This window comes from Capricornis sumatraensis, chromosome 8, assembly GCF_032405125.1.
Source record: "Capricornis sumatraensis isolate serow.1 chromosome 8, serow.2, whole genome shotgun sequence".
NCBI classification, from domain to species: domain Eukaryota; kingdom Metazoa; phylum Chordata; class Mammalia; order Artiodactyla; family Bovidae; genus Capricornis; species Capricornis sumatraensis.
Window position 1 is genome coordinate 66,334,731 of NC_091076.1, and position 11,975 is coordinate 66,346,705.

An 11,975-nucleotide genomic window follows, 5' to 3' on the forward strand; every position below is an offset into this window, starting at 1 on the left:
TATATCCATTCTCCCCTAAACTCCCCTCCCATCCAGGTTGCCCCATAACAATGAGCAGAGTTTCCTGTGCTATTCAGAAGGTCTTTGTTGGTTATCCATTTAATAAATATAGCAGTGGATCACTGTATTCATAATAAGAAATGGGTTCTATTGAACAAATGACTGTGTCTGGTCCCTAGTTAATGGTCAGTAATGGCAAAGAGGAGTAGCTGACATCATTGAGTGTTTCCCAGGAGCCAGACCCTGTGCTGGGGTGACTGGCGACATTGTCTCATTGGTCCTCCAAAAAACCCAACTTGCTTTATGTTGAAATGGAAGTTAACTAGCTTTGTCTAGGATCTCACAGGTAGTAGCAGGTGGGGCTGAGATTCTCACCCAGGACACTTGGATACCAGAATCCCTACTTCCTGGCACTGGGCTTAATGTCTCAGGATGGATATTGGTTTCCTAGAGAATCTAAGAGATGGTCTGGGAATACATGCCTGAAGTTACACATAGTCTCCATTCCTGAAAACACTTGATTCGTTCAGTAAGAATGGACTGAGTCATTGGCACTGAGCCAAACAGAGATTTCAACCTAAGTTGGGGGCACCGTGGAAGGGAGTTAGAGTCAGACAGAAGGCAAATAGGGCTCCAAGAGGAGTGGAAGCAAAGAAGTGCACAAGTTAATCTGTTTTCTTTGTCCTGCCTTTTAGAATTACACCCAAGAATCTGGAATGGTCTCTCTGATTTTAATATACTCTCTAGGTTCATCATAACTTTCCTTTCAAGGAGCAAGCGTCTTCTAATTTCATGGATATAGTCACCATCCTCAGTGATTTTGGAGCCCAAGAAAATGAAATCTGTCACTGCTTCCATATTTTCCCCTTCTATTTTCCATGAAGTGATGGGACTGGATGCCAGGATCTTCATTTTTGAACGTTGAGCTTCAAGCCAGCTTTTTCGCTCTTCTTTTTCAGCCTCATCAAGAGGTTCTTTAGTTCCTCTTCACTTTCTGCTGTTAGAGTGTATCGTTAGTGTATCTGATATTGATATTGACTGATATTTCTTGTTGATATTTCTCCCGGAAATCTTGATTCCAGCTTGTGCTTCATCCAGCTCAGCATTTCGCATGATGTACTCTGCGTATAAGTTAAATAAGCAGGGTGACAATATACAACCTTAACATACCCCTTTTCCAATTTGGAACCTGTCCGTTGTTCCACGTCCAGTTCTAACTATTGCTTCTTGACCTGCATACAGGTTTCTCAGGAGAAGGGTAAGGTGGTATTCCCACCTCTTTAAGAATTTTCCACAGTTTGTTGTGATCCACAGTCAAAGACTTTAGTGTAATCAATGAAGCAGAAGTAGATGCTTTTCTAGAACTCCTTTGCTTTGTCTATGATCCAATGGATGTTGGCAATTTGATCTCTGGCTCCTCTGCCTTGTCTAAATCCAGCTTGTAAATCTGAAAGTTCTCAGTTCACATACTGCTGAAGCTTAGGTTGACATATTTTGAGCATAACCTTACTAGCATGTGAAATGAGTGCAATTGTGTGGTACATTGAACATTCTTTGGCACTGTACTTCTTTGGGATTGGAATGAAAACTGACCTTTTCCAGTCCTGTGGCCATGCTGAGTTTTCTAAATTTGCTGACATATTGAGTGAAGCACTTTAACAGCATCATCTTTTAGCATTTGAAATAGCTCAGCTGGAAGTCCATCACCTCCACTAGCTTTGTTCATAGTAATGCTTCCTGAGGCCCACTTGACTTCACACTCCAGGATGCTTGGCTCTAGGTGAGTGAGCACACCATTGTGGTTATCCTGGTCACTATAGACCTTTTTTTGTATAGTGTATTCTTGCCACCTCTTCCTAATCTCCTCTGCTTCTGTTAGGTCCATACCATTTCTGTTCTTTATTGTACCCATCCTCGCATGAATATTCCGTTGGTATCTGCAATTTTCTTGGAGAGATCTCTAGTCTTTCCCATTCTATTGTTTTCCACTGTTTCTTTACATTGTTCTTTTAGGAAGGCCTTCTTATCTCTTTGCTATTCTCTGTAACCCTGCATTCAATTCGGGGTCTCTTTCTCTCTTGTCTTTCACTTCTCTTTTTTGCTCAACTATTTGTTAAGCCACCTCAGGCAACCACTTTGCTTTCTTGCTTTTCTTTTCATTGGTGATGCTTTTGGTCACCCTTTCCTGTACAGTGTTATGAATTTCTGTCCGTAGTTCTTCAGGCACTCTGTCTAGCAGATCTAATCCTTTGAATCTATTCTTCAGCTACACTGTATAATCATAAGGTATTTGATTCGGATCATACCCAGATAGCCTAGTGACTTTACCTTCAATTTAAGCCTGAATTTTGCAATAAGGAGCTTATGATGTAAGTCACAGTCAGCTCCAGGTCTTGTGTTTCTGACTATAGATCTTCTCCATCTTTGGCTGTAGAGAATATAATCAGTTTGATTTTGGTATTGATCTTCTGTTGTCCATGTGTAGAGTCATTTCTTGGCTTGTTGGAAATGGATGTTTGCTATGACCAATGTGTTCTCTTGACAAAATTCTCTTAGCCTTTGCCCTGCTTCATTTTTTACCCCAAGGCCAAACTTGCCTGTTACTCCAAGTATCTCTTGACTTCCTAGTTTTTCATTCTAATCCCCTGTTATGAAAAGGACATCTTTTTCCTGGTGTTAGTTCTAAAAGGTCAGTCTTCCGTGGTAGCTCAGACAGTAAAGGATCTGCCTGTAATTCAGGAGACCTGGGCTTGATCCCTGGGTCTGGAAGACCCCTGGAAAAGAGAATGGAAACCCAATCCAGTATTCTTACCTGGAGAATTCCATGAACAGAGGAGCCTGGCTGGCTACAGTCCATAGGGTTGCAAAGAGTCAGACATGACTGAGCGACTAACACTGACACACACTGGAAGGTCTTATGCTGCTGCTGCTGCTGCTAAGTCGCCTCAGTCATGCCCGACTCTGTGCGACCCCATAGATGGCAGCCCACCAGGCTTCCCTGTCCCTGGGATTCTCCAGGCAAGAACACTGGAGTGGGTTGCCATTTCCTTCTCCAATGCATAAAAGTGAAAAGTGAAAGTGAAGTCGCTCAGTCGTGTCCGACCCTTAGTGACCCCATGGACTACAGCCTACCGGGCTCCTCCATCCATGGGATAGGTCTTCATAAAACCAGTCAGCTTCAGTTTCTTTGGCATTAGGGGTTGGGGCATAGACTTGGATTACTGTGATGTTGAATGGTTCGCCTTAGAAACCAAGGCTCTACTCCAATATAAAATAAAAAGTTTTTTAGAAAGCTGAATTGGACTACGATAGCTCAATAAATAAATAAAGGTGTTGAGATCTTGAGACTGCTTTCTCCTGATTCTGCCAGGCTATTATCATGCCTTGTCCCCTAACCAAAGGCCCTGTAGACATTCTGTAGTAAATCTCCTCACTTTTGTGTAAGAAGATCAGATTCTTGCTACGGGCAGAGACAGGTCAAGCTGGCCTCTGTTTGCACATGGTCACTCAGAGAGGTTTTCTGTGTTTTTTTTTTCCCCTGAGTTTTCAGACAGATTTCTGAGTATTTGAAGCTGTGTCACTGCTTCAGGAAGGCATCACCACTTTTGGAAAGTGACTGGGTCACTGCAAGTATCAGGCAATAAGCAGGATCAAAGGTGAAATTATGAATCAGAAGAGAAAGTCTTCTGGAAGGTGGTGGCCATCTCCCTTTCACTTCTGCTCTGTCAAGAATAGCTGTTCTTCCCAGCCGGATGGTCAGTCACTGTGTGGGAGAAATGAGTGAAAATTTCCACTCTGAGATAGCTTTGGAAGTTCCCAGATTCCTTGGAAAAGAAGGCACTTGGCTGGAGCCTGCATTCCAGATGCTGGGCTTGAAGCCAGCCAGAGACGTCTCACGTGGGGCTGTGCTGGGAACATCCCAGCGCAAGGTCTGGCTTGGCCCCCTGCTTGAGGGCATACAAGGGAAAGGCTGGGGAGCAGGGGGTGTGGGGAGGAGGCAGAGTCAAGGTTTTGCTGTTTTCCAGAATCCCTAGTTCCCCTGGGACCCCCTCCTCAACAACGCACAGATGAAGAATGGAAAAGTTCCTCATGGTGAATAATCCTTCCTTCCTTCCTCCCAGTGGGCTGACATCCCCACCTCCCACCCAGGATCCTCTGCGTGGACCTTGATCATAGGCTCAGACTCCCACTCAGGGTGAGGGGTGTAGGAAAGAGGAATAAAGAGTGAGCTTTCTAGAAATATCTGAAGCCAGCATCTAACCCTTGCCTGGTCCCTTCCCCAGTTTGCTTGCTTTCCCCTCTGCCCCTAGCAGGGGCACACTTCCCTCTGCTTGTGATGCTCCTCCAGCTCAGGCCTTTGAGTGAGATGCACAGGAAGTTTTGTGCCCCTTACGTACTTTCTAGATACCTCCCCAGGCTTCTTTAGCTGCTCCACATTAGCTCTGAGGGAGATCAGTGCTTATTTTGCCAAGACCCCAACTCTGAGATCCCTTGCCTTTCAAGGATGAGAAATTCATTCTTTAATTCTTTGTTTAAATATTTATTTATTTGGCGATGCCAGGTCTTAGTTGTGGCATGTGGGATCTAGTTCCCTGACCAGGGATTGAACCCCGGGTTCCCTGCATTAGGAGCACAGAGTCTTAGCCACGGGACCCCATTCTTTATTCTTGCACAGAATGTCAGATAAAAACAGAACCTTACAGATCAGCTTCCTGTTTCACAGATGGAGAAACTGAGGCCAAGAAAGAGGCTGTGACAGGCCCAAAGTGACATGGCAAAGTTTGTGGGAATTTGTCCACATCTGGGCTCTCAGTGTAGCACCACCTCTCAGATGCCTCACTGGCTCCTTGTTAGGACATGCAAACAGCATCTATTCTATGCAGAGCACCAGGTAGTGGGCTGGAGGTGGAGGATGGGAAAAGTGAGCCCAACATGCAACTTGCTTTCCAGAAGGGATGACTGAGCCTCCACGGTAAGATGGGCTGGGTATAAAAATAAACCAAAGCAGCGTTCACCCCAAGGTTCAGCATCCAGACATTTCCTGTGTGCTTTGTGGACTGCCCCAGGTATATACACATGAAAGAACCAAGGATATTTGGGAGGGAGTTAGGAGGAGATAGCTTATGGGAAAAGAAAGAGAAAAATCCACCTGCAGTGACCCAACCCAGGGTGGCTGGGGGAGGGAGTGGGGTCTCAGGCAAGCCCTGAGGGTCACTTACACTGTCTTCAGGGTCAGCCCTCAGTTCAGTTCAGTTCAGTCACTCAGTCGTGTCCGACCCTTTGTGACCCCGTGAACTGCAGCATGCCAGGCCTCCCGGTCCATCACCAACTCCTGGAGTCCACCCAGACCCATGCCCATTGATTTGGTGGTACCATCCAACCATCTCATTCTCTGTCGTCCCCCTCTCTTGCTCTCAATCTTTCCCAGGATCAGGGTCAGTACAAATGAGTCCACTCTTCACATCAGGTGGCCAAAGTATTGGAGTTGCAGCTTCAAAATCAGTCCTACCAATGAACACTCAGGTTCAATCTCCTTTAGGATGGACTGGTTGGATCTCCTTGCAGTCCAAGGGACTCTCAAGAGTCTTCTCCAACATCACATTTCAAAAGCACCAATTCTTTGGCTCTCAGCTTTCTTTATAGTCCAACTCTCACATCCATACATGACCACTAGAAAAACCATAGCCTTGACTAGATGGACCTTTGTTGCCAAAGTAATGTCTCTGCTTTTTAATATGCTGTCTAGGTTGATCATAACTTTCCTTCCAAGGAGTAAGCATCTTTTAATTTCATGGCTGCAATCACCATCTGCAATGATTTGGGAGCCCTGAAAAATAAACTCAGCCACTGTTTCCATCATTTCCCCATTTACTTGCCATGAAGTGATGGGACCAGATGCATTATCTTAGATTTCTGAATGTTGAGCTTTAAGTCAACTTTTTCACTCTCCTCTTTCACTTTCATCAGGAGGCTTTTTAGTTCCTCTTCACTTCCTGTCATAAGGGTGGTATCATCTGCATATCTGAGATTACTGATATTTCTCCTGGCAATCTTGATTCCAGCTTGTGCTTCCTCTAGCCAAACGTTTCTCATGATGTACTCTGCATAGAAGTTAAATAAGCAGGGTGACAATATACAGCCTTGACATACTCCTTTTCCTATTTGGAACCAGTCTGCTGTTCCATGTCCAGTTCTAACTGTTGCTTCCTGACCCACATACAGGTTTCTCAAGAGGCAGGGCAGGTGGTCCGATATGTTCATCTCTTGAAGAATTTTCCACAGTTTATTGTGATCCACACAGTCAAAGGCTTTGGTATAGTCAATAAAGCAGAAATAGATGTTTTTCTGAAACTCTCTTGCTTTTTCCATGATCCAGCGGATGTTGGCAATTTGATCTCTGGTTCCTCTGCCTTTTCTAAAACCAGCTTGACCATCTAGAAGTTCATAGTTCATGTAGTGCTAAAGCCTGGCTTGGAGAATTGTGAGCATTACTTTACTAGCGTGTGAGATGAGTGCAATTGTGCAGTAGTTTGAGCATTCTTTGACATTGCCTTTCTTTGGGATTGGAATGAAAACTGACCTTTTCCAGTCCTGTGGCCACTGCTGAGTTTTCCAAATTTGTTGGCATATTGAGTGCAGCACTTTCACAGCATCATCTTTTGAAAGAGCTCCACTGAAATTCCATCACCTCTACTAGCTTTGTTCGTAGTGATGCTTCCTAAGGCCCACTTGACTTCACATTCCAGAATGTCTGGCTCCAGGTGAGTGATCACACCATCGTGATTATCTGGGTCATGAAGATCTTTTTTGTACAGTTCTTCTGTGTATTCTTGCCACCTCTTCTTAATATCTTCTGCTTCTGTTATGTCCATACCATTTCTGTCCTTTATTGAGCCCATCTTTGCATGAAATCTTCCCTAGATATCTCTAATTTTCTTGAAGAGATCTCTAGTCTTTCCCATTCTGTTGTTTTCCTCTATTTCTTTGCATTGATCGCTGAGGAAGGCTTTCTTATCTCTCCTTGCTATTCTCTGGAACTCTGCATTCAGATGCTTATATCTTTCCTTTTCTCCTTTGTTTTTCACTTCTCTTCTTTTCACAGCTATTTGTAAGGCCTCCTCAGACAGCCAGTTTGCTTTTTTGAATTTCTTTTTCTTGGGATGGTCTTGATTCCTGTCTCCTGTACAATGTCGCAAACCTCATTCCATAGTTCATCAGGCACTCTGTCTGTCAGATCTAGCCCCTTAAATCTATTTCTCACTTCCACTGTATAGTTATAAGGGATTTGATTTAGGTCATACCTGAATGATCTACTGGTTTTCTCCACTTTCTTCAATTTAAGTCTGAATTTGGCAATAAGGAGTTCATGATCTGAGCCACATTCAGCTCCCAGTCTTGTTTTTGCTGACTGTATAGAGCTTCTCCATCTTTGGCTGCAAAGAATATAATCAATCTGATTTTGGCGTTGACCATCTGGTGATGTCCATGTGTAGAGTCTTCCCTTGTGTTGCTGGAAGAGGGTGTTTGCTATGACCAGTGCTTTCTCTTGGCAGAACTCTATTGGCCTTTGCCCTGCTTCATTTTGTACTTAAACTCCAAATTTGCCTGTTACCCCTGGTGTTTCTTGACTTCCCCTATAATGAAAAGAACATCTTTTTGGTGTGTTAGTCTAAAAGGTCTTGTAGGTCTTCATAGACCCGTTCAACTTCAGCTTCTTCAGTGTTACTGGTTGGGGCATAGGCTTGTATTACCGTGATATTGTACGGTTTGCCTTGGAAACGAACAGAGATCATTCTGTTGTTTTTGAGATTGCATCCAAGTACTCCATTTTGGACTCTTTTGTTGACTATGATGGCTACTCCATTTCTTCTAAGGGATTCCTGCCTGCAGTAGTAGATATAATGGTCATCTGAGTTAAATTCACCCATTCCAGTCCATTTTAGTTTGCTGATTCCTCGAATGTTGACATTCACTCTTGCCATCTCCTGTTTGACCACTTCCAATTTGCCTTGATTCATGGACCTAACATTCCAGATTCCTATGCAATATTGCTCTTTACAGCATCAGATCTTGCTTCTATCACCAGTCACATCCACAACTGGGTATTGTTTTTGCTTTGGCTCCATCCCTTCATTCTTTCTGGAGTTATCTCTCCATTGATCTCTAGTAGCATGTTGGGCACTTACTGACGTGGGGAGTTCCTCTTTCAGTGTCCTATCATTTTGCCTTTTCATACTGTTCATGGGGTTCTCAAAGCAAGAATCCTGAAGTGGTTTGCCATTCCCTTCTCCAGTGGACCTCATTCTGTCAGACCTCTCCACCATGACCCGTCCATCTTGGGTGGCCCCACCCGGCATGGCTTAGTTCATTGAGTTAGACAAGGCTGTGGTCCACGTGATCAGATTGGCTAGTTTTCTGTGATTATGGTTTCAGTGTGTCTGCCCTCTGATGCCCTCTCGCAACACCTACCATCTTACTTGGGTTTCTCTTACCTTGGTCATGGGGTATCTCTTCACGGCTGCTCCGGCAAAGCACAGCCGCTGCTCCTTATCTTGGACGAGGGGGATCTCCTCACTGCTGCCCCTCCTGACCTTGGACGTGGGGTTGCTCCTCTGGGCCGCTGCCCTCTTTTGAAATTGAAGTATAATTGATTCACAATGTTGTGTTAGTTTCTGCTGTACAGCAAAGTGATTCAGTTATACATGTGTATTATTTTGTTTTCTTTCCCGTTATGGTTTATCACAGAATGTTGAATCTGGCTCCCTGTACTATACAGGAGGACCTTGTTGTTTATCCAGTCTCTGTTTAATAGTTTTCATCTGCTAACCCCAAACTCCCAATCCATTCTTCCCCTACCCTCCAACGGTGGGCAAGCCTGGACAGAAGTGCAGGGTTTGTGGAGTAGAGTCTATGCTGGACAGACTCGGTGGTAAGAACAGGAGAAAAAGCCACAGTCAGGAAAAAAAAAAAAAAAATGAAGAGAGAAATCGTAAGAGAAGAGAAAGGATAAAGGAGAGGGAAACTTGAATGATGGAACCATTAGAGCCAGATGGGGCCTTGCTGGCGTGGTGTGTGGTGTGCCCAAGTCACCTGACCTCTCTGGCCTCTTCTGCAGTGTAAGACGATGATTAGTAAGACAGTGTTTCTAACGTTGTCATGAGACTCGGATGAAATAATAATCCAACAGTGTTTTGCAAGCAAAGTGTAAAAAGCCGTGTCATTCTGAGGGCCTGAGCAAGCTACAGCCTCCAGACAGTCTCTGGGTACAAGCCCAGGCAGCCTCCAGTGCAGAGCATGTGGGATTTTAGTTCCCTGACCAGGGCTCGAACCTGCATCCCCTGCAGTGAAAGTGTGGATTCTTAACCACTGGACTGCAGGGGAAGTCCCCAAACCTCCACCCTTATTTCTTGCTATGAAAGTGGATTGGGCATCTGTATCACGTGGTCAGGTCTTGACTTCCCAGGCTATTTTTCACTGCTGTTTTTTTGTCCACCTGTGGATAGAGAGAGCGCTTCAGGGGCTGATAAAACTGAGGGTCAGAGAAGACCAGTCCCCCCGTTTAGTGAGGGTATCAGGTCCTCATCAGGAGTTCACATTCTCTTTTTTTTTTCCTCTGAAGTTTATTTATTTCTTATTTATTTTTGGCTGCCCTGATCTTTGCTGCTGCACACGGGTGTTCTCTAGTTGCTGAGAGCGGGGGCTACTCTTGACTGCGGTGCCCAGGCTTCTCATTGCAGAGCACACTCTCTTCCCTTCCTGCAGGGCACAGGCCCTAGGACCAAGGGCTTTGGTAGCTGCAGTACACAGACTCAGAAGCTTAGTTGCTCCGTGGCATGTGGGATCTTCCTGGACCAGGGTTCGAGCCCAGATCCCCTCCATTGGCAGGCAAATTCTTTAACCACTGTGCCACCAGGGAAGTCCCTGGAAGTTCACCTTCTGACAGGCCCTTTTCTGTCTCTAACCTCCTGTTGCCCCCAGACTCCTTCTCTGCTTCTAGAACTCTCCATGCTCCATCCTGCTTCAAGGCCCTTGCCCAGCACCTATATGGTGTCTTTCATATAGTGGGTTCTCAATAAATATTATTTGAACCAATGACCAATCCATGAATCTCAAATCATTTTTCCCAGATACCTGAATTATGGGCTGAGTATCAGACAGGGAAATGAGAAGCAAGACTGTTGGTGTACCAAGTTCCCCACTTCTATTTGGGGAAGAGATAGTGGTAGGGCTGGGGGAAAAGTGCCTGGGCTGCTACCAAGTGGTATCTTTCAGGGGCCCCATAAAACCCTCTTTGGGGATGAGCTGTTTCTCCCTTCTGGTTGCAAAACATTGCATGCCGAAAAAGAGAAACTTCAGTTGCCAAAAAAAAAAAAACCTCTTTCTTTGTTAATAGTGTCCCTGGCTCACTGGTGGAGCCCCAGGTTGCAAAGCACTGACTACACTCAAAAGCTGTTCCTGCATTTACTGTAAATCAGAGGTCCCCAAGCTTAATGGCACGAGGAACAGCTTTTGTGTCATGGACAGGTTGGGGTGGGGGGAGGATGATTTCAGGATGATTCAAGCTCATTACATTTATTGTGCACTTTACTTCTATTATTACTACATCAGCTCCTCCTCAGATCATCAGACATTAGATCCTAGAGGTTGGGGACCTCTGCTGTAAACTGGAGTCTGAGAAAAAGTCTGAATGCAGATGCTGAGGGTATTTGTCTGAGGGAGAGAGAAAACTTGGAAGGTAATTGTTCGGCAAAGCACACACAACTCTTCTGGCTTAGATTAGAGGACCTTAAAACAAAGCATTAGGAAATAACCCAGTTCTGTAGCTTAGTGATTGCTCAAAAATATAAGCAGGGTAGCAAGCAAACTTTACATTGTTTTCCTTGGAGCTGTTTATAGTGGGGTGGGAATGGCAGGCATGCAGGAGGGCAGGCATTTTTGTCCTGTATCCCCAGCATCAGCACTAAGCAATAGGGATTTAACAAATATGTAATAATGAATGAATTAGGGGGAAATAATTAGAGCTAGAAGGTGCCATAGAGATCCCAGACTGAAAATCCCTGCTCTGCTTTAATTAAAATAGGGGGAAAAAAGTTTGCCAGGATTTTAGAGAATTTATAAATCATTGCAGGCAAGCCGTGTGTGTGTGTGTGTGTGTGTGTGTGTGTGTGTGTGTGTGTGTGTGTGTGTGTGTGTGTGTGTGGTGTGTTGTGGGAAGTGCCTGGTCATGGATCTTAACATTTTCCAGTGAGACTGCCAGCTATTTTTTCTCTGGAAGAAACATTTCTTTGTTTAGCGAAATTTTACTGAGGCACTCATTGTAAATAGGCACTTCTTGCCCTGGAGGAAGGAAGGAAAGAAGCTTTGGTGGCCAAAGAGAAAGGCTGCCCCTCCAAAGACCCCTGGTGATGCAGAGCCGGACACGGGGCAAATGGACCAAACAGACATTTGCATAAGGACTGAGAGACCTCCTAAGAGGAGAGGAATTGAGACCCTTTCTTTTGAGTTCAAAATTTTGAGACCCTTTGAGTCTGGAGAGGTTCCAAACGGATCGGTGACCCAAGTTCCAAACAGACTGAGAATTCAGGGGGTGAGGGCTGAGGTGGGGAGACCACCTGGATCATCCTCCCCGACGCTATGGATGCAGTAACCACGCTTTGGGGACAATGGTCAAATCTGTGAATTTAAACTGATGATGTTGCACCGTGGTCAAGAATAGAGGTGGCATCCTTAGAGCAAGGAGCTGGGAACCCCTCTGGGTGGTGGAGGATCAGCTGTCCACAGTTACCCCTTGGTGCAGGGATGAAATCAATGGCAGACAAGAGCCCTGGCCACTGATTGGTGAGTCAGATCACCCAGCTCTCACTTTGTGTAAAATTTAGCAGCTGGACTTATCAGCTGCCCCGAATAGGTCTCCACAATTCTCGGGCAATATGGGGAGACTGGGAAGGGGCATTTAAGCATGAACATTTACTTTT